This window comes from Bombus affinis, unplaced genomic scaffold (genome assembly GCF_024516045.1).
Source record: "Bombus affinis isolate iyBomAffi1 unplaced genomic scaffold, iyBomAffi1.2 ctg00000514.1, whole genome shotgun sequence".
Lineage (NCBI taxonomy): Eukaryota > Metazoa > Arthropoda > Insecta > Hymenoptera > Apidae > Bombus > Bombus affinis.
Window position 1 is genome coordinate 7,501 of NW_026109157.1, and position 20,000 is coordinate 27,500.

At 54.3% G+C, this 20,000-nt stretch overlaps 1 pseudogene; it reads left to right on the top strand.

The window, feature by feature from the left end:
* Positions 1 to 412, top strand: part of LOC126928073 (large subunit ribosomal RNA) — a 2,909-nt pseudogene extending 2,497 nt beyond the window's left edge.
* The last annotated feature ends 19,588 nt before the right edge of the window (positions 413 to 20,000 follow it).

Below are 20,000 nucleotides of genomic sequence, written 5' to 3' on the forward strand. Positions count from 1 at the left end.
TCTCTCTCGGGGGGGATATCGTCGCGCACCCCGGATCCGAGCTCGGTCCCGTGCCTTGGCCTCCCGCGGATCTTCCTTGCTGCGAGGCTTCCGTGGCGGTTTTACCGTCGCGGTCGTTCTCTTCGGCCGCCATTCAACGCTCAGCTCAGAACTGGCACGGACTAGGGGAATCCGACTGTCTAATTAAAACAAAGCATTGCGATGGCCCCCAAGGGTGTTGACGCAATGTGATTTCTGCCCAGTGCTCTGAATGTCAACGTGAAGAAATTCAAAAAAGCGCGGGTAAACGGCGGGAGTAACTATGACTCTCTTAAGGTAGCCAAATGCCTCGTCATCTAATTAGTGACGCGCATGAATGGATTAACGAGATTCCCTCTGTCCCTATCTACTTCCCGCAGGGAGGGCTCGCTTTGCGAGCCTATGGGGGCTGGCAAACCCACGTTCCCGCAGCCAGGGGGACCGTCGGGACAAGCGTCCCGTTACGTGAGTCCCTATGTACACCGCAAGGAAGGTTGCCGGCGGAGAGAGGCAGCCTCACTCTCTCCAAGGGGCCTTGGGTAGTAGCGCACCCACGATCCTGATGCCAAGGGTGGGACCGTCGGGGAAAGTTCAGGGTTTGTAGGCGCCCTGTAAGCCCCGCTTACGTGAGTCCCATCTGGGTCTGCCGAGCTCGGTTAGCAGGACGCCGGGCCGGTAGTGACGTGGCCGTACATCCACACGATAGTCCCACCAGCGACTTAGGCTGGTACCACGGGCGGGTCGAGTTATAGCCCGGAGGGAGTAGCGACCCCTCTGCTCGGCCAAAAATGGGTATGGACTCGTGGTGGCAGTGGTTGATGGCCAAGATGCTGGCAAGAGGGCCGAGTTAAGGTGTTCGTCCTACACCGAATGGTCTACGGCGTGTGAGCAGCGTCCCAACTGCTCCGGTACCGTCCCGGTAGACGGTAGGGCTTAGAAAGGGCCCCGTTCGACCTGAGACGAGCGACAGCCCCTGCAGGCCTAGCTAATCCAGGAAGCAGGGCACTGTGTGCCTTGCGCGATGGTTGGGCGTTTACCCAACCCCAATTGGTCCAGGGGACCCGGGTTACTGTATGGACAAAAAGTCTGGGAAAGTACCCGTTACCAAAAATTGCATATATGTATGCATATATGTATATGTCCCTATCTACTTCCCGCAGGGAGGGCTCGCTTTGCGAGCCTATGGGGGCTGGCAAACCCACGTTCCCGCAGCCAGGGGGACCGTCGGGACAAGCGTCCCGTTACGTGAGTCCCTATGTACACCGCAAGGAAGGTTGCCGGCGGAGAGAGGCAGCCTCACTCTCTCCAAGGGGCCTTGGGTAGTAGCGCACCCACGATCCTGATGCCAAGGGTGGGACCGTCGGGGAAAGTTCAGGGTTTGTAGGCGCCCTGTAAGCCCCGCTTACGTGAGTCCCATCTGGGTCTGCCGAGCTCGGTTAGCAGGACGCCGGGCCGGTAGTGACGTGGCCGTACATCCACACGATAGTCCCACCAGCGACTTAGGCTGGTACCACGGGCGGGTCGAGTTATAGCCCGGAGGGAGTAGCGACCCCTCTGCTCGGCCAAAAATGGGTATGGACTCGTGGTGGCAGTGGTTGATGGCCAAGATGCTGGCAAGAGGGCCGAGTTAAGGTGTTCGTCCTACACCGAATGGTCTACGGCGTGTGAGCAGCGTCCCAACTGCTCCGGTACCGTCCCGGTAGACGGTAGGGCTTAGAAAGGGCCCCGTTCGACCTGAGACGAGCGACAGCCCCTGCAGGCCTAGCTAATCCAGGAAGCAGGGCACTGTGTGCCTTGCGCGATGGTTGGGCGTTTACCCAACCCCAATTGGTCCAGGGGACCCGGGTTACTGTATGGACAAAAAGTCTGGGAAAGTACCCGTTACCAAAAATTGCATATATGTATGTATATGTATGTCCCTATCTACTAGTTTCCAAGATGGCGGCAAGTGGGACGGACGCGTGCACGTCGCTCCGCAGTCTATAAACGAAAAAACCGGGCAAATTAAAAAGTTCGGGCGTAAAAATTAATTTAAAGCAAAGTGGGAGTGCCGAGGAAAACGTGTAGTTAAAAAGAATCGTGGAGATCGCCGAATTCAGAGCGAAAAAAGCTAATGTAAATCGCCACGTGCGAAAAGTGAGGTTAGCTGACGCGACGGATAGGGAAAACCGAAAAATCAAAGATCTCGGGAGCGAAAAATAATTCAATAGGCAGAGTTAGTGCTTAAAATAAAGTGCATGCAAAAATATTAGTGGAGATTTCCGCAATAAGCGCGGAAAAAGCAAAGAAAGTGCCGCGTGTGCGAAGCGAGGTTAGGCCACGTGGCGGACAAAAACGCGTAAATCGAAGATCTCGGGCACGAAACTAAAATAATAGGTAGTGCGAGTGCTAAAAAACATAGTGCACACCGAAAGTTTAGTGAAAATTGCCGCAATAAGCGCGGAAAAACAAAAGAAAGTGCCGCGTGCGCGAAGTGAGGTTAGGCCACGTGGCGGACAAAAACGCGAAAATCGAAGATCTCGGGCACGAAAACTAAAATAATAGATAGTGCGAGTGCTAAAAACATAGTGCACACCGAAAGTTTAGTGGAAATTGCCGCAATAAGCGCGAGAAAAGCAAAACAAAGTGCCACGTGCGGGAGGATAGGTTAGCGGACGCGCGGCAGCCATCTTGGGTCGAGCGACCGAAGCGCCGCCGCCCGGGCATCTTGGGAACCAAGAGCACGCTGCTAGGCGGCAAATTCAAATTCAAATTCAAACCCAGGGGTTTTGAACTGTGAAGAGCACGCCGCCGGACTCAGCGCGGGAGTGCTCGCGGGAACAAAGCGCCAACTGAAAGTCCGCGAGGGGGATTCAATACGCCGCTGGACATAGCCACCGGGAAGCGAACAGCCGCAGCGGCAGCCGCAAGAAGCGGCAAGGAGCCGGTGATGCCGACGCTAGGGCACTCGTCGCCAGGCGCAGAGGCCAGAGTGGTCCTCCAACCCCTGAGGAAACAGATGGAAAAGAACGAGGCCACTCCAAGCCCGAGGATACCAGAGAAGACGATGAGAGCAAGCCTGGGGAGAAACAACCCCCCCAGAGATGAGGAGAGATTGGCCGGGGAGGATAAGCGGCAAGTGCCCGATATAAAGGCACAGGCCAGTGACATAGAGAGGAAGGTCACGGCGTTCTGCTTAGACTCGGCCAGGAAAATAAACAAGGAACACGCCGCAGTAATCCTACGGCACTTCAAAGAAATGAGGGGCATTGTTGACGAGCTACTGCTCCATAATAGCTACCTGACAGGCAGGCTAGAGCAGAGTGCCGGAGATGAGAAGAATAAGGAAACGGCGATAATGAACGCCGTCAACAAAGCAACCAGGCGGCTAGAAACAGCCGTCTTGAGAACGACGCAGCAGGAACAGAGGGAGCCGACATATGCCGAAAAAGTAAAGATAACGAGCAACAAGGTCGAGCAGACGGCGGTCAAGCCGCCCAAAAATGTGGTCATAATTCGACCGGAAAGAGAAGGCGGCGAGATTCAAACGAGCGAAGAAGCACTTGACGCGGTGTTCACCCTAGTGAATCCCCGCAAGAGAGGAATCCAAGTTACGGCCGTCCGGAAAATAAAGGGAAACGGCCTAGCCGTTGAGACGACGAAGCCGGAGAGCCTAAAAGAGTTCACCGAGAACTCGAAACTAAAGGAGGCTGGACTAAAAGCTAGCACGCCGCAGCGGAGACCCCCCAGGATGATCATCTACGACGTCCCGAGGGACATTCCAGAGAAGGAGATCCTGGCCTGCATGAGGAAGCAGAACCAAGAAAGACTAAATGAGGACGACGTTGCAGCCATCAAGTTCTGCTTCAGGACCGGCAGAAAGGATCAAGAGGAGACGAACTGGGTCATCGAAGTGCCCCCCCAGGTAAGGGAGAAACTATTGAAAGGTAAGATCTTCCTCTCATGGAATGCCTGCAAAGTTAAAGATTACATAGCAATTAGTCGCTGCTACAAGTGTCAAGGATACGGACACGTGGCAAAATATTGCCGCGTTAACTACGAAATCTGCGCGCACTGTGCAGAAAGTGGGCACAGCACTAAAGAGTGCAAAGATAAGGATGGGCACGCCACCTGCGTAAACTGCAAGAGAGCAGGGAGGAAGGGCGACCACGCAGCTTCCAACGCGAAATGCCCAATGTATACGAAAGCCTTGGAAGCAATAATAGCAAGGACGCAATATGTATAAAGAGCAACGCAGGGACAGAAGAGGACTTGGGAGGAAAAGGGAAATAAGGATCCTGCAGCACAACATGCAGCGATCCAAAACAACTCCTTATGAGATCCGGACGCAAATGGACGCCGATGGGGATGACATAATATTAATGCAAGAACCATACAGCGTCGATGGGAAAATACCCGGATTCGGCACAGGAGTCGCGATCGCCTGCAGAGGGTCGAAGCACAACCCGCCAATGGCGGCCGTAGGGATAAAATCAGAGACCCTAACGCCCCTCGAGGTCGCCGAACTCTGCACAACACACTGTTCCTGCGTGCAGATAAGCGACGGGGAAACAGAGGTGTACGCGGCAAGCCTGTACTTTCCGCCGACAGGAAACATCGAGGTCGGCGTGCAACAGTTGGAGAAGGTACTACGGTGTCTCAGAGGCAAGAGGATCATCATCGGCCTGGATGCGAACGCAAAATCACCGCTGTGGTGCAGCAGGAGCACCGACGACAGAGGCGAGGCCCTAGAGGCAGTCATAGCGCAGTACGGTCTCCATGTCCTGAATCAACCAGGACAACCCCACACGTTTGAAACAACTCGAGGGCGATCAAACATAGACGTGACGATGGCGAGCCCAGAGGCAATACTCCTTGTAAAGGGCTGGAGGATACGCGAAGATGGTACCTCCAGTGACCACCGGATACTGGAGACGCTCCTCGACTTCGGGACGAGAAGCACCACACCGCAGCTTCAGGAAAGACGCTATAACACGCGAAAAGCCAACTGGGAGGTATTTCAGAGTGCCCTCACAGAGAAAATGGAGGCACTCAAAGAAACAACCCTCCAGCAGGCAGAGGACGTCGAAAGAATGGCCGGGCAACTCCAGGCAACCCTGATAGGTGCCTGCGACACCGCCATCCCAAAGAAGAAATGGTACTACAGGTCAGTACCCTGGTGGACGCCCGAACTCACCAGAGCAAAGAGAAACACCTACCAGGCGAGAAGAAGGTATCAGGGGGCCAGGGACCCCGCTACGAGGGAGCAGGAGAAGCTGCGGTACAGGTCAACACGAAAGGAGTATAAGAGGATGCTGGCAAGAGCAAAAATCCAGAGCTGGCAGGACTTCGTCACCAAAGAGGGTAACAGGGAACCTTGGGGCATCGCTTACAAAACAGTCGCAAGGAAACTCAGAGGAGAGGAAACAACATCGACGCTGAAGACGCCGCTCGGATATACCTCCAACTGGCGAACGACCGCGGCAGCGATGTTGTCCGCACTTCTACCCGACGACGAGGAAGACACCGAAACGGAGGAGCAGAAGGAAATAAGGCGGAACTCGACAAACCCCCCCAACGTAGAAGACACCCCTGAATTCAGCTTCGAGGAACTCAGTGACGCCGTGAAACGGCTGAGGAAGGGGAAGTGCCCAGGCCCCGACCTGATTGAGGTCGAAATAATCCAACGGGCCTGGGGAAGAATACACCAGGAGCTCCTAAGGCTCATGAACGGCTGCCTCGCCTGGGGAATATTCCCCAAACGGTGGAAGGTCGCAAATGTTATCACCATCCCCAAGGGACCGGATCGGGACAGAAGCAATCCGAAATCCTACAGGCCAATCTGTCTGCTCTCCATGATAGGCAAGCTGCTAGAAAGGCTAATGGCCACCAGGATGGCACCTATCTTCCACGACCACGCGCTCTCCTCCGACAGACAATATGGCTTTCGCCCCGGAAGATCGACGGTGGACGCGATCATCAAGCTCCGCGAGAAAATCGAGCAAATGAGCGAGAAGAGGTACGTCCTCGCAATAGCACTCGATATATCAGGAGCCTTCGACAACGTCTGGTGGCCGAACGTGCTGCACGAGCTCAAAAGAAGAGAATGCCCCGACAACCTGTACCGGTTAACAAGGAGCTACTTCTCCGAAAGAACCGTACAGATTGCTGGGAAAAACGAAGCAGTGAGCAAGCCCGTCACGAAAGGATGCCCGCAGGGATCGGTACTGGGACCAAGTTTCTGGAATCTCGTATTTGATGACCTGCTGGCTGAGCTAGCGGGAAACGCGACAGGGTGCGAACCCATCGCGTACGCGGACGACATCGTGATTCTAATTGCCGTCTCTCAACAACAACAACGGAGGAGGAGGAAAAGAGAGAGATCTCTCTCAACAACAACAACAACGGAGGAGGAGGAAAAGAGAGAGATGGCACAGAAAACGGAGATGCTGCTCGTCAAAGGTAAGCTGGACGCGGAGAGGCCACCGATTATTAAGATTAGCGGCAGGAATATAAGGATGGAGCAGGCAATCAAATACCTCGGAGTGCACCTCGAAGGAGGGCTAAAAGTCAACAAGCACGTGGAGGCAATAACAGGTAAGTGTCAAAAACTCTTCAACAGCCTCGCGAGGGTGGCCAAGGCGAAATGGGGACTCGGACACGCAGCCATGCGTACTCTGTACAGAGGGCTGTACGAGCCGATAACCACATACGCCGCAGCCGGCTGGAGCGACCTACTGAAAGGGAAAGCGAGGAGCAAGCTGATAAGGTCACAGAGGATGGCACTCCTCCGAGTGACCAAGGCCTATAGAACCACGTCAACCGAGGCACTGCAGGTTATCGCAGGAGTCATTCCTATTGACCTCCTAGTCGAAATCAGGGCAAGACTCCACAATAAGAAGAGGAGGCGCGACGAAGCGCCCGACGAGAAATCCATTGTCGGCGAGGCGTTAGATAAGTGGCAAGAGCGCTGGCAAACAACGCCAAAGGGCAGGACGACCTTCGACTACTTTGCTAGCATCAAGGACAGACTGGAGAACCGCTGGGTGAGACCCGACCACTACACGACACAGTTCATTAGCGGCCACGGGGATTTCAACGGTAAGCTCAAGTCATTCAACCTCAGCGAATTGGACACATGTGAATGCGGCGAAATAGAAACCGCCCATCACATCTTAGAAGACTGTCCAATCTTCGATGAAGAAAGGCAGGAATTCCGAAATGCACTGGGAGAACTCGATCTGCGCTGGCCGGAAGAAAAGCGGGAGTACGTAACAAAAGACGTATACCCCCACTTCTGTCAGTTTGCAAGGAAAGTACTCCAAGCGAAGGAGGAGAAGAGAAGGAACGCCCTACGAGAAATGGGAGGTGCAACGCAGCCAGGGCGACTGCCAGGAAGAGGATCGACGCAACTGGAGGGGCAGGCAGGCCGGCCTCTAAGGCATAGTCCAAGACTGGCCCAGTGCGTGCCCGTACAACGACGGGAACAAGAGGAAGAAACCAACGAAGAGGGACTCTCCGAAGAAGAAGACGGCGACACCCAATAGTAGAGGAGCAGGAAGGAGACGAAGAAGAAGAAGATAAAACAGCGAAGAAGGGATACACGCACGAAAACACAGGACCCATGACAGGACAATACACAAAACACTGGGAACAGGAAGAGAACTAAGGATAAGAGGACAAGAAAACCAACACGAGCCGGAGATAAGACCTGCGACCGTCAGTGCAGGCGACGCTCACGCAAATGAGTGCCGTGACGGTGCAGGGACAATCGGCTGCAAAGCCAACCTGCTGGGACCGAGCTATATGCTGGCAGCTCCGCCTCCCCGTGGCCCCCGCTGGTAACGGTGCTGCGCGATGCGCGCATCGCGCGGCGCCGGCTAAGCGAGCTGCCGCCCGAAAGGGTAGGTTCAACTTGCCCACTGACCCGAAAGGAGAGGGCAGGGTTTTTCCAAGTCGCGCGCCGACCACCTATGCGCGCCGTTCCCCGGGCATTGGACGTCAGAAAGTAGGATATAAATAACATCTAGCGAAGCCAGTATGAGTGCTACACTCCGGGAATGGCGTGGCCGGCCCAACGGTCGAGCCCCTAATCGCTCAATACTACTTGTCCCTATCTACTTTTCCCGCAGGGAGGGCTCGCTTTGCGAGCCTATGGGGGCTGGCAAACCCACGTTCCCGCAGCCAGGGGGACCGTCGGGACAAGCGTCCCGTTACGTGAGTCCCTATGTACACCGCAAGGAAGGTTGCCGGCGGAGAGAGGCAGCCTCACTCTCTCCAAGGGGCCTTGGGTAGTAGCGCACCCACGATCCTGATGCCAAGGGTGGGACCGTCGGGGAAAGTTCAGGGTTTGTAGGCGCCCTGTAAGCCCCGCTTACGTGAGTCCCATCTGGGTCTGCCGAGCTCGGTTAGCAGGACGCCGGGCCGGTAGTGACGTGGCCGTACATCCACACGATAGTCCCACCAGCGACTTAGGCTGGTACCACGGGCGGGTCGAGTTATAGCCCGGAGGGAGTAGCGACCCCTCTGCTCGGCCAAAAATGGGTATGGACTCGTGGTGGCAGTGGTTGATGGCCAAGATGCTGGCAAGAGGGCCGAGTTAAGGTGTTCGTCCTACACCGAATGGTCTACGGCGTGTGAGCAGCGTCCCAACTGCTCCGGTACCGTCCCGGTAGACGGTAGGGCTTAGAAAGGGCCCCGTTCGACCTGAGACGAGCGACAGCCCCTGCAGGCCTAGCTAATCCAGGAAGCAGGGCACTGTGTGCCTTGCGCGATGGTTGGGCGTTTACCCAACCCCAATTGGTCCAGGGGACCCGGGTTACTGTATGGACAAAAAGTCTGGGAAAGTACCCGTTACCAAAAATTGCATATATGTATGTATATGTATGTCCCTATCTACTAGTTTCCAAGATGGCGGCAAGTGGGACGGACGCGTGCACGTCGCTCCGCAGTCTATAAACGAAAAAACCGGGCAAATTAAAAAGTTCGGGCGTAAAAATTAATTTAAAGCAAAGTGGGAGTGCCGAGGAAAACGTGTAGTTAAAAAGAATCGTGGAGATCGCCGAATTCAGAGCGAAAAAAGCTAATGTAAATCGCCACGTGCGAAAAGTGAGGTTAGCTGACGCGACGGATAGGGAAAACCGAAAAATCAAAGATCTCGGGAGCGAAAAATAATTCAATAGGCAGAGTTAGTGCTTAAAATAAAGTGCATGCAAAAATATTAGTGGAGATTTCCGCAATAAGCGCGGAAAAAGCAAAGAAAGTGCCGCGTGTGCGAAGCGAGGTTAGGCCACGTGGCGGACAAAAACGCGTAAATCGAAGATCTCGGGCACGGAACTAAAATAATAGGTAGTGCGAGTGCTAAAAAACATAGTGCACACCGAAAGTTTAGTGAAAATTGCCGCAATAAGCGCGGAAAAACAAAAGAAAGTGCCGCGTGCGCGAAGTGAGGTTAGGCCACGTGGCGGACAAAAACGCGAAAATCGAAGATCTCGGGCACGAAAACTAAAATAATAGATAGTGCGAGTGCTAAAAACATAGTGCACACCGAAAGTTTAGTGGAAATTGCCGCAATAAGCGCGAGAAAAGCAAAACAAAGTGCCACGTGCGGGAGGATAGGTTAGCGGACGCGCGGCAGCCATCTTGGGTCGAGCGACCGAAGCGCCGCCGCCCGGGCATCTTGGGAACCAAGAGCACGCTGCTAGGCGGCAAATTCAAATTCAAATTCAAACCCAGGGGTTTTGAACTGTGAAGAGCACGCCGCCCGGACTCAGCGCGGGAGTGCTCGCGGGAACAAAGCGCCAACTGAAAGTCCGCGAGGGGGATTCAATACGCCGCTGGACATAGCCACCGGGAAGCGAACAGCCGCAGCGGCAGCCGCAAGAAGCGGCAAGGAGCCGGTGATGCCGACGCTAGGGCACTCGTCGCCAGGCGCAGAGGCCAGAGTGGTCCTCCAACCCCTGAGGAAACAGATGGAAAAGAACGAGGCCACTCCAAGCCCGAGGATACCAGAGAAGACGATGAGAGCAGGCCTGGGGAGAAACAACCCCCCCAGAGATGAGGAGAGATTGGCCGGGGAGGATAAGCGGCAAGTGCCCGATATAAAGGCACAGGCCAGTGACATAGAGAGGAAGGTCACGGCGTTCTGCTTAGACTCGGCCAGGAAAATAAACAAGGAACACGCCGCAGTAATCCTACGGCACTTCAAAGAAATGAGGGGCATTGTTGACGAGCTACTGCTCCATAATAGCTACCTGACAGGCAGGCTAGAGCAGAGTGCCGGAGATGAGAAGAACAAGGAAACGGCGATAATGAACGCCGTCAACAAAGCAACCAGGCGGCTAGAAACAGCCGTCTTGAGAACGACGCAGCAGGAACAGAGGGAGCCGACATACGCCGAAAAAGTAAAGATAACGAGCAACAAGGTCGAGCAGACGGCGGTCAAGCCGCCCAAAAATGTGGTCATAATTCGACCGGAAAGAGAAGGTGGCGAGATTCAAACGAGCGAAGAAGCACTTGACGCGGTGTTCACCCTAGTGAATCCCCGCAAGAGAGGAATCCAAGTTACGGCCGTCCGGAAAATAAAGGGAAACGGCCTAGCCGTTGAGACGACGAAGCCGGAGAGCCTAAAAGAGTTCACCGAGAACTCGAAACTAAAGGAGGCTGGACTAAAAGCTAGCACGCCGCAGCGGAGACCCCCCAGGATGATCATCTACGACGTCCCGAGGGACATTCCAGAGAAGGAGATCCTGGCCTGCATGAGGAAGCAGAACCAAGAAAGACTAAATGAGGACGACGTTGCAGCCATCAAGTTCTGCTTCAGGACCGGCAGAAAGGATCAAGAGGAGACGAACTGGGTCATCGAAGTGCCCCCCCAGGTAAGGGAGAAACTATTGAAAGGTAAGATCTTCCTCTCATGGAATGCCTGCAAAGTTAAAGATTACATAGCAATTAGTCGCTGCTACAAGTGTCAAGGATACGGACACGTGGCAAAATATTGCCGCGTTAACTACGAAATCTGCGCGCACTGTGCAGAAAGTGGGCACAGCACTAAAGAGTGCAAAGATAAGGATGGGCACGCCACCTGCGTAAACTGCAAGAGAGCAGGGAGGAAGGGAGACCACGCAGCTTCCAACGCGAAATGCCCAATGTATACGAAAGCCTTGGAAGCAATAATAGCAAGGACGCAATATGTATAAAGAGCAACGCAGGGACAGAAGAGGACTTGGGAGGAAAAGGGAAATAAGGATCCTGCAGCACAACATGCAGCGATCCAAAACAACTCCTTATGAGATCCGGACGCAAATGGACGCCGATGGGGATGACATAATATTAATGCAAGAACCATACAGCGTCGATGGGAAAATACCCGGATTCGGCACAGGAGTCGCGATCGCCTGCAGAGGGTCGAAGCACAACCCGCCAATGGCGGCCGTAGGGATAAAATCAGAGACCCTAACGCCCCTCGAGGTCGCCGAACTCTGCACAACACACTGTTCCTGCGTGCAGATAAGCGACGGGGAAACAGAGGTGTACGTGGCAAGCCTGTACTTTCCGCCGACAGGAAACATCGAGGTCGGCGTGCAACAGTTGGAGAAGGTACTACGGTGTCTCAGAGGCAAGAGGATCATCATCGGCCTGGATGCGAACGCAAAATCACCGCTGTGGTGCAGCAGGAGCACCGACGACAGAGGCGAGGCCCTAGAGGCAGTCATAGCGCAGTACGGTCTCCATGTCCTGAATCAACCAGGACAACCCCACACGTTTGAAACAACTCGAGGGCGATCAAACATAGACGTGACGATGGCGAGCCCAGAGGCAATACTCCTCGTAAAGGGCTGGAGGATACGCGAAGATGGTACCTCCAGTGACCACCGGATACTGGAGACGCTCCTCGACTTCGGGACGAGAAGCACCACACCGCAGCTTCAGGAAAGACGCTATAACACGCGAAAAGCCAACTGGGAGGTATTTCAGAGTGTCCTCACAGAGAAAATGGAGGCACTCAAAGAAACAACCCTCCAGCAGGCAGAGGACGTCGAAAGAATGGCCGGGCAACTCCAGGCAACCCTGATAGGTGCCTGCGACACCGCCATCCCAAAGAAGAAATGGTACTACAGGTCAGTACCCTGGTGGACGCCCGAGCTCACCAGAGCAAAGAGAAACACCTACCAGGCGAGAAGAAGGTATCAGGGGGCCAGGGACCCCGCAACGAGGGAGCAGGAGAAGCTGCGGTATAGGTCAACACGAAAGGAGTATAAGAGGATGCTGGCAAGAGCAAAAATCCAGAGCTGGCAGGACTTCGTCACCAAAGAGGGTAACAGGGAACCTTGGGGCATCGCTTACAAAACAGTCGCAAGGAAACTCAGAGGAGAGGAAACAACATCGACGCTGAAGACGCCGCTCGGATATACCTCCAACTGGCGAACGACCGCGGCAGCGATGTTGTCCGCACTTCTACCCGACGACGAGGAAGACACCGAAACGGAGGAGCAGAAGGAGATAAGGCGGAACTCGACAAACCCCCCCAACGTAGAAGACACCCCTGAATTCAGCTTCGAGGAACTCAGTGACGCCGTGAAACGGCTGAGGAAGGGGAAGTGCCCAGGCCCCGACCTGATTGAGGTCGAAATAATCCAACGGGCCTGGGGAAGAATACACCAGGAGCTCCTAAGGCTCATGAACGGCTGCCTCGCCTGGGGAATATTCCCCAAACGGTGGAAGGTCGCAAATGTTATCACCATCCCCAAGGGACCGGATCGGGACAGAAGCAATCCGAAATCCTACAGGCCAATCTGTCTGCTCTCCATGATAGGCAAGCTGCTAGAAAGGCTAATGGCCACCAGGATGGCACCTATCTTCCACGACCACGCGCTCTCCTCCGACAGACAATATGGCTTTCGCCCCGGAAGATCGACGGTGGACGCGATCATCAAGCTCCGCGAGAAAATCGAGCAAATGAGCGAGAAGAGGTACGTCCTCGCAATAGCACTCGATATATCAGGAGCCTTCGACAACGTCTGGTGGCCGAACGTGCTGCACGAGCTCAAAAGAAGAGAATGCCCCGACAACCTGTACCGGTTAACAAGGAGCTACTTCTCCGAAAGAACCGTACAGATTGCTGGGAAAAACGAAGCAGTGAGCAAGCCCGTCACGAAAGGATGCCCGCAGGGATCGGTACTGGGACCAAGTTTCTGGAATCTCGTATTTGATGACCTGCTGGCTGAGCTAGCGGAAAACGCGACTGGGTGCGAACCCATCGCGTACGCGGACGACATCGTGATTCTAATTGCCGGCAACACGAGGAACGAGCTCCAGGAAAAAGGACAGGAGGTAGTTACCCGAGTCTCTACCTGGTGCACCAGGAAGAAGCTAACGTTATCGGCACAGAAAACGGAGATGCTGCTCGTCAAAGGTAAGCTGGACGCGGAGAGGCCACCGATTATTAAGATTAGCGGCAGGAATATAAGGATGGAGCAGGCAATCAAATACCTTGGAGTGCACCTCGAAGGAGGGCTAAAAGTCAACAAGCACGTGGAGGCAATAACAGGTAAGTGTCAAAAACTCTTCAACAGCCTCGCGAGGGTGGCCAAGGCGAAATGGGGACTCGGACACGCGGCCATGCGTACTCTGTACAGAGGGCTGTACGAGCCGATAACCACATACGCCGCAGCCGGCTGGAGCGACCTACTGAAAGGGAAAGCGAGGAGCAAGCTGATAAGGTCACAGAGGATGGCACTCCTCCGAGTGACCAAGGCCTATAGAACCGCGTCAACCGAGGCACTGCAGGTTATCGCCGGAGTCATTCCTATTGACCTCCTAGTCGAAATCAGGGCAAGACTCCACAATAAGAAGAGGAGGCGCGACGAAGCGCCCGACGAGAAATCCATTGTCGGCGAGGCGTTAGATAAGTGGCAAGAGCGCTGGCAAACAACGCCAAAGGGCAGGACGACCTTCGACTACTTTGCTAGCATCAAGGACAGACTGGAGAACCGCTGGGTGAGACCCGACCACTACACGACACAGTTCATTAGTGGCCACGGGGATTTCAACGGTAAGCTCAAGTCATTCAACCTCAGCGAATTGGACACATGTGAATGCGGCGAAATAGAAACCGCCCATCACATCTTAGAAGACTGTCCAATCTTCGATGAAGAAAGGCAGGAATTCCGAAATGCACTGGGAGAACTCGATCTGCGCTGGCCGGAAGAAAAGCGGGAGTACGTAACAAAAGACGTATACCCCCACTTCTGTCAGTTTGCAAGGAAAGTACTCCAAGCGAAGGAGGAGAAGAGAAGGAACGCCCTAGAAATGGGAGGCGCAACGCAGCCAGGGCGACTGCCAGGAAGAGGATCGACGCAACTGGAGGGGCAGGCAGGCCGGCCTCTAAGGCATAGTCCAAGACTGGCCCAGTGCGTGCCCGTACAACGACGGGAACAAGAGGAAGAAACCAACGAAGAGGGACTCTCCGAAGAAGAAGACGGCGACACCCAATAGTAGAGGAGCAGGAAGGAGACGAAGAAGAAGAAGATAAAACAGCGAAGAAGGGATACACGCACGAAAACACAGGACCCATGACAGGACAATACACAAAACACTGGGAACAGGAAGAGAACTAAGGATAAGAGGACAAGAAAACCAACACGAGCCGGAGATAAGACCTGCGACCGTCAGCGCAGGCGACGCTCATGCAAATGAGTGCCGTGACGGTGCAGGGACAATCGGCTGCAAAGCCAACCTGCTGGGACCGAGCTATATGCTGGCAGCTCCGCCTCCCCGTGGCCCCCGCTGGTAACGGTGCTGCGCGATGCGCGCATCGCGCGGCGCCGGCTAAGCGAGCTGCCGCCCGAAAGGGTAGGTTCAACTTGCCCACTGACCCGAAAGGAGAGGGCAGGGTTTTTCCAAGTCGCGCGCCGACCACCTATGCGCGCCGTTCCCCGGGCATTGGACGTCAGAAAGTAGGATATAAATAACATCTAGCGAAGCCAGTATGAGTGCTATACTCCGGGAATGGCGTGGCCGGCCCAACGGTCGAGCCCCTAATCGCTCAATACTACTTGTCCCTATCTACTACTAGTTTCCAAGATGGCGGCAAGTGGGACGGACGCGTGCACGTCGCTCCGCAGTCTATAAACGAAAAAACCGGGCAAATTAAAAAGTTCGGGCGTAAAAATTAATTTAAAGCAAAGTGGGAGTGCCGAGGAAAACGTGTAGTTAAAAAGAATCGTGGAGATCGCCGAATTCAGAGCGAAAAAAAAGCTAATGTAAATCGCCACGTGCGAAAAGTGAGGTTAGCTGACGCGACAGATAGGAAAAACCGAAAAATCAAAGATCTCGGGAGCGAAAAATAATTCAATAGGCAGAGTTAGTGCTTAAAATAAAGTGCATGCAAAAATATTAGTGGAGATTTCCGCAATAAGCGCGGAAAAAGCAAAGAAAGTGCCGCGTGTGCGAAGCGAGGTTAGGCCACGTGGCGGACAAAAACGCGTAAATCGAAGATCTCGGGCACGAAACTAAAATAATAGGTAGTGCGAGTGCTAAAAACATAGTGCACACCGAAAGTTTAGTGAAAATTGCCGCAATAAGCGCGGAAAAACAAAAGAAAGTGCCGCGTGCGCGAAGTGAGGTTAGGCCACGTGGCGGACAAAAACGCGAAAATCGAAGATCTCGGGCACGAAAACTAAAATAATAGATAGTGCGAGTGCTAAAAACATAGTGCACACCGAAAGTTTAGTGGAAATTGCCGCAATAAGCGCGAGAAAAGCAAAACAAAGTGCCACGTGCGGGAGGATAGGTTAGCGGACGCGCGGCAGCCATCTTGGGTCGAGCGACCGAAGCGCCGCCGCCCGGGCATCTTGGGAACCAAGAGCACGCTGCTAGGCGGCAAATTCAATTTCAAATTCAAACCCAGGGGTTTTGAACTGTGAAGAGCACGCCGCCGGACTCAGCGCGGGAGTGCTCGCGGGAACAAAGCGCCAACTGAAAGTCCGCGAGGGGGATTCAATACGCCGCTGGACATAGCCACCGGGAAGCGAACAGCCGCAGCGGCAGCCGCAAGAAGCGGCAAGGAGCCGGTGATGCCGACGCTAGGGCACTCGTCGCCAGGCGCAGAGGCCAGAGTGGTCCTCCAACCCCTGAGGAAACAGATGGAAAAGAACGAGGCCACTCCAAGCCCGAGGATACCAGAGAAGACGATGAGAGCAAGCCTGGGGAGAAACAACCCCCCCAGAGATGAGGAGAGATTGGCCGGGGAGGATAAGCGGCAAGTGCCCGATATAAAGGCACAGGCCAGTGACATAGAGAGGAAGGTCACGGCGTTCTGCTTAGACTCGGCCAGGAAAATAAACAAGGAACACGCCGCAGTAATCCTACGGCACTTCAAAGAAATGAGGGGCATTGTTGACGAGCTACTGCTCCATAATAGCTACCTGACAGGCAGGCTAGAGCAGAGTGCCGGAGATGAGAAGAATAAGGAAACGGCGATAATGAACGCCGTCAACAAAGCAACCAGGCGGCTAGAAACAGCCGTCTTGAGAACGACGCAGCAGGAACAGAGGGAGCCGACATATGCCGAAAAAGTAAAGATAACGAGCAACAAGGTCGAGCAGACGGCGGTCAAGCCGCCCAAAAATGTGGTCATAATTCGACCGGAAAGAGAAGGTGGCGAGATTCAAACGAGCGAAGAAGCACTTGACGCGGTGTTCACCCTAGTGAATCCCCGCAAGAGAGGAATCCAAGTTACGGCCGTCCGGAAAATAAAGGGAAACGGCCTAGCCGTTGAGACGACGAAGCCGGAGAGCCTAAAAGAGTTCACCGAGAACTCGAAACTAAAGGAGGCTGGACTAAAAGCCAGCACGCCGCAGCGGAGACCCCCCAGGATGATCATCTACGACGTCCCGAGGGACATTCCAGAGAAGGAGATCCTGGCCTGCATGAGGAAGCAGAACCAAGAAAGACTAAATGAGGACGACGTTGCAGCCATCAAGTTCTGCTTCAGGACCGGCAGAAAGGATCAAGAGGAGACGAACTGGGTCATCGAAGTGCCCCCCCAGGTAAGGGAGAAACTATTGAAAGGTAAGATCTTCCTCTCATGGAATGCCTGCAAAGTTAAAGATTACATAGCAATTAGTCGCTGCTACAAGTGTCAAGGATACGGACACGTGGCAAAATATTGCCGCGTTAACTACGAAATCTGCGCGCACTGTGCAGAAAGTGGGCACAGCACTAAAGAGTGCAAAGATAAGGATGGGCACGCCACCTGCGTAAACTGCAAGAGAGCAGGGAGGAAGGGCGACCACGCAGCTTCCAACGCGAAATGCCCAATGTATACGAAAGCCTTGGAAGCAATAATAGCAAGGACGCAATATGTATAAAGAGCAACGCAGGGACAGAAGAGGACTTGGGAGGAAAAGGGAAATAAGGATCCTGCAGCACAACATGCAGCGATCCAAAACAACTCCTTATGAGATCCGGACGCAAATGAACGCCGATGGGGATGACATAATATTAATGCAAGAACCATACAGCGTCGATGGGAAAATACCCGGATTCGGCACAGGAGTCGCGATCGCCTGCAGAGGGTCGAAGCACAACCCGCCAATGGCGGCCGTAGGGATAAAATCAGAGACCCTAACGCCCCTCGAGGTCGCCGAACTCTGCACAACACACTGTTCCTGCGTGCAGATAAGCGACGGGGAAACAGAGGTGTACGCGGCAAGCCTGTACTTTCCGCCGACAGGAAACATCGAGGTCGGCGTGCAACAGTTGGAGAAGGTACTACGGTGTCTCAGAGGCAAGAGGATCATCATCGGCCTGGACGCCAACGCAAAATCACCGCTGTGGTGCAGCAGGAGCACCGACGACAGAGGCGAGGCCCTAGAGGCAGTCATAGCGCAGTACGGTCTCCATGTCCTGAATCAACCAGGACAACCCCACACGTTTGAAACAACTCGAGGGCGATCAAACATAGACGTGACGATGGCGAGCCCAGAGGCAATACTCCTTGTAAAGGGCTGGAGGATACGCGAAGATGGTACCTCCAGTGACCACCGGATACTGGAGACGCTCCTCGACTTCGGGACGAGAAGCACCACACCGCAGCTTCAGGAAAGACGCTATAACACGCGAAAAGCCAACTGGGAGGTATTTCAGAGTGCCCTCACAGAGAAAATGGAGGCACTCAAAGAAACAACCCTCCAGCAGGCAGAGGACGTCGAAAGAATGGCCGGGCAACTCCAGGCAACCCTGATAGGTGCCTGCGACACCGCCATCCCAAAGAAGAAATGGTACTACAGGTCAGTACCCTGGTGGACGCCCGAACTCACCAGAGCAAAGAGAAACACCTACCAGGCGAGAAGAAGGTATCAGGGGGCCAGGGACCCCGCTACGAGGGAGCAGGAGAAGCTGCGGTACAGGTCAACACGAAAGGAGTATAAGAGGATGCTGGCAAGAGCAAAAATCCAGAGCTGGCAGGACTTTGTCACCAAAGAGGGTAACAGGGAACCTTGGGGCATCGCTTACAAAACAGTCGCAAGGAAACTCAGAGGAGAGGAAACAACATCGACGCTGAAGACGCCGCTCGGATATACCTCCAACTGGCGAACGACCGCGGCAGCGATGTTGTCCGCACTTCTACCCGACGACGAGGAAGACACCGAAACGGAGGAGCAGAAGGAAATAAGGCGGAACTCGACAAACCCCCCCAACGTAGAAGACACCCCTGAATTCAGCTTCGAGGAACTCAGTGACGCCGTGAAACGGCTGAGGAAGGGGAAGTGCCCAGGCCCCGACCTGATTGAGGTCGAAATAATCCAACGGGCCTGGGGAAGAATACACCAGGAGCTCCTAAGGCTCATGAACGGCTGCCTCGCCTGGGGAATATTCCCCAAACGGTGGAAGGTCGCAAATGTTATCACCATCCCCAAGGGACCGGATCGGGACAGAAGCAATCCGAAATCCTACAGGCCAATCTGTCTGCTCTCCATGATAGGCAAGCTGCTAGAAAGGCTAATGGCCACCAGGATGGCACCTATCTTCCACGACCACGCGCTCTCCTCCGACAGACAATATGGCTTTCGCCCCGGAAGATCGACGGTGGACGCGATCATCAAGCTCCGCGAGAAAATCGAGCAAATGAGCGAGAAGAGGTACGTCCTCGCAATAGCACTCGATATATCAGGAGCCTTCGACAACGTCTGGTGGCCGAACGTGCTGCACGAGCTCAAAAGAAGAGAATGCCCCGACAACCTGTACCGGTTAACAAGGAGCTACTTCTCCGAAAGAACCGTACAGATTGCTGGGAAAAACGAAGCAGTGAGCAAGCCCGTCACGAAAGGATGCCCGCAGGGATCGGTACTGGGACCAAGTTTCTGGAATCTCGTATTTGATGACCTGCTGGCTGAGCTAGCGGGAAACGCGACAGGGTGCGAACCCATCGCGTACGCGGACGACATCGTGATTCTAATTGCCGGCAACACGAGGAACGAGCTCCAGGAAAAGGGACAGGAGGTAGTTACCCGAGTCTCTACCTGGTGCACCAGGAAGAAGCTAACGTTATCGGCACAGAAAACGGAGATGCTGCTCGTCAAAGGCAAGCTGGACGCGGAGAGGCCACCGATTATTAAGATTAGCGGCAGGAATATAAGGATGGAGCAGGCAATCAAATACCTCGGAGTGCACCTCGAAGGAGGGCTAAAAGTCAACAAGCACGTGGAGGCAATAACAGGTAAGTGTCAAAAACTCTTCAACAGCCTCGCGAGGGTGGCCAAGGCGAAATGGGGACTCGGACACGCGGCCATGCGTACTCTGTACAGAGGGCTGTACGAGCCGATAACCACATACGCCGCAGCCGGCTGGAGCGACCTATTGAAAGGGAAAGCGAGGAGCAAGCTGATAAGGTCACAGAGGATGGCACTCCTCCGAGTGACCAAGGCCTATAGAACCACGTCAACCGAGGCACTGCAGGTTATCGCAGGAGTCATTCCTATTGACCTCCTAGTCGAAAT